We start from the raw sequence: 3,279 nt of genomic DNA, 5'->3' as shown, positions 1-3,279 counted from the left end.
TATTATTATAAGCAAGTGTTTCTTTCTCTGCATGTCAATAAGGGAGAGATCAGAACTGACTGATTTTTGTGATGCCTTTTCTTTTAGAGAGCTGGACAGCTTTACCTGGTTGACATTAGAAGCTGTTTTTAAAACAGCATTTAAAACAACCTCTAGCAAGTTGTTAGATTTAATATTAATGTGAGATTAAACTTCTGCTAAAATGTCTATGAGAACTGAAAGGTTAAACAAATCCTTGGAGGTGTTTGTGTGACTACATAACTTAAGTTCTTTGTGTATCAAATTGATTTTCCCCATGTATCCAAAGTTTTTAATGGTTGAGTTTTTCATTCAGAGATTGTTTATTATGATTCTTGTCTTGGATTTGTGAGTGTTTACATAAGATAGACCACTTGAAAATTAACATACTGCTCTGGAACATGCCCACCATCCCACCCTGGCACTTCTGTCTCAGCTCTACAAATGGAATGGCTTTTTTTTTGTGCTTGTGACAAGCAAGCTCCACAGACCTGATAGATGCCTGTATTCCCCAGGGGGAAATCATCACCTCAGCACTTCTCTCTGGTTTTCAGTGAACTTTGGGGAGTGAGGTACAGAATGACACTACCCCCTTTTACTGCATTTGGACATCCCCTGCATATTGTGGCCAGAAAAACACTTTTTGCTTAGATGTGTAAGGTGAATGTAGACATGTTCATTATTTTCTATCATTTAGTCACTCATTGTAAGTTGTTATAAGTAATGTCCTGAAATCAAAGTTATAGGCCAACAAATATTTTCTTGGGATATGTTGAATTGTTGGAACTGGTGTATTTTCTTCTGCGGTATTTGTAGAGGATCAGAGTTCCTGAGCTGGGAGTAGAGTGTTACAGGTAAACCCAAGAGTGGAAAGCCTGATTTACACTGACTTCACTAAGGTTACCCTCCAGGTAATGAAACAATATAATTTGTCAAATGTGGTAATTTTGGAGGAAATGTGGTTTTGTACAGTCTTATGTAAGGATGTTAGCTTATAGGAGCTCCTCTTTGGAGGTATGAAATAAGACTTCTTTCCATTTTGTCTCCTAAATTTTAGTAAACAGAATATATAAATGATTCTGTGATCACATAGTGGAAGAAACTTAGCATACACAAAAGCCTCCAGCAGACTGGATGCCCCTGTCCTGGCCATGGGGACACCTTTCCCCTCTGGTTTTAATATGATCACAGCATCACTGTCTTGCCTTTTTGGTTTTCACATGATGGGTCCCAGCACCACCTCAAGGTTTTTCTTGATGTCTTGCAGGGATTCAGAAGGTGGATGCTCCTCAGGACTGCAAATGGGTGACTTCTGTGTATCTGGAAGAAATACTGTGGCAGTGACAGGCACAATGTCAGTGGTTTTACCAGGTTCAGCTCCCTCCTGCAGCAAAGGTGTGGTGGCCTAGATGCCAGCAAGTGGTATTTAGGAATTCTGGGGACTTCTGGGCATGCCCTTAATTTGTAAAGTTGTGCCCATATCCTTTGCTTCCCATCTCTCTGGATCCTGCCTCAGCTAAAGTAGAGGGCAGGTGTTCCTTCAGGTGTTTCAGTTTCAGTTCCAGCTGCAGAATGTACATTTACAGGCACTGTGAATTTCTTCTTCTCTGAACATGGTGGTTTGAGACATATTAGTCTTGCTTTCAAAGAAAAAGCAGTCAGCTTAATACCTACTTAATTGAAATATTTAAGAAATGAGAAAAATAAAAATTTGTTTTGGATAGGTGGAATGATATAATCTCTGTCCCAGACATCTTCCCCTCATTGAGAGAAACAGGGCCCTGTGCTACTTGTCCTGTTGGGAAGTTTTTGAATCATTGGCCCTGGAAGCGTTCAAAAAATGTGTGGATACGGCCCTTAGGGTCACTAAAACTATGGTTTAGGAGTGTACTTGGCAGTGCTGGTTTAATGGTTGTACTTCATGATCTCAGACGTATTTTCCAAGTGTAACAATTCTGTGATTCTGTCTGGGCTTCTGTTTTAGGACAGCTATAAGCAGCACTTTGAGTTAAACTTGCAGAAACTGTTATGGAATAAATCCCTCCAGTGACCACCAGCCAAGTAAGTGAATGCCCTGGAAGTTTTAATTCTGCACCAGGCTCCTTACCCAGGAGGCTCTCCATCTGTAATTGGATATTCTGGTCAACACCAGGACTTTTATGCTATTCTGCTGAACCAACATTATACATCTGCTGTTACCAGACCCAAACAGTCTTAAATGCTTTAAGGCTGCCTTACTTTTTGATGACTGTCTATGACAAGTCTAAAAAACCTCCTGCAGCTTTTACAAAAATCCAATAATGAAAAATATACACAGATTATTAATTATCAGCATATGTGGAGCTATTACAAGCTCCAGACAGGCAAAACATCTTTGCAAACATTTGGTCTTAAGCATATGAGAGACTTAAACCTCTTAAGATGCTTTGCTGGGTTAAGATCAAAATTCCCCAATGAGTCTAACGTACACTTAACTGGTCTTTTAAAACAAAACTGACTTCCTCCAGATACTGTTAATAATGCTTGTACATTAAATCATTTTAATGTAGTCATTCTCATTCTCAAGCACTGCACATAGAATCCAGTGTATAAGAAAATAATAGGAGAGTTCAGATAAAGCTGACCCGAGAAATTGGGTTCTGAAGTGATAATACTTCATCACTCTACATGCCAAGCAGCAGATAATGCAGTTTAGTGTATTTTGCTTGTTTCTTTTGACTGGAGCAGAATGCCCAAGAAGTCTAAGATTTAGGCTGTTTTTAGACAGTTTTTGTATCTTTTTGGCAGCATAATTTTCTCTGGGGCTGGAACATGCAACTACCCTTGTTTTTTAATAAATGAAAAGGTGAAGACAAGATGCAGTCAATGAAGAAATTATTTGCTCCTGACCATTTACCTCTCAAAATGGAGGATGCAATTAAACTTCTGCAGTGTGTGTAATCATTGATCTCCATCAGAAGACAGAAAAGAAGTGCTCTGAACACCCATTCTTTATGTGGTCCAATACCTGTACTGTGGTACTTATTACTAATGTGCAATTAGTAATAAATTGTTACTTGTTGGAATGAATATTTAAGTCTCCTGATGTTATTTTTTTCTAAAAGCAAATGTGTACTTCCCCTTTTTTTCTTGTTTTCAGCTGCCTGTGACTTGTTATCTTTGACAGAAAATCCCAGGAGTTCAGGAAATCTTGGACTGAGGAAGAGCACTGGATTCCAGCTCAAATCTTTCTTGGGAGAGCAAGGCACACACCTTTGACAA

The 3,279-nt window shown here is 39.0% G+C and overlaps 1 long non-coding RNA gene across 1 annotated transcript; it reads left to right on the top strand.

Moving 5' to 3' along the window:
- Positions 1 to 1,306: 1,306 nt before the first annotated feature.
- Positions 1,307 to 2,861, top strand: LOC143693847 (uncharacterized). The gene is made up of 3 exons (XR_013181829.1): positions 1,307 to 1,413; positions 2,003 to 2,079; positions 2,806 to 2,861. It is a non-coding gene; the product is annotated as an uncharacterized LOC143693847 (long non-coding RNA).
- The last annotated feature ends 418 nt before the right edge of the window (positions 2,862 to 3,279 follow it).

The sequence above is a fragment of the Agelaius phoeniceus genome, chromosome 4 (assembly GCF_051311805.1).
Source record: "Agelaius phoeniceus isolate bAgePho1 chromosome 4, bAgePho1.hap1, whole genome shotgun sequence".
Lineage (NCBI taxonomy): Eukaryota > Metazoa > Chordata > Aves > Passeriformes > Icteridae > Agelaius > Agelaius phoeniceus.
The sequence above is the reverse complement of the archived record's forward strand: the minus strand, read 5'-3'. Positions and strand labels throughout refer to the sequence as shown.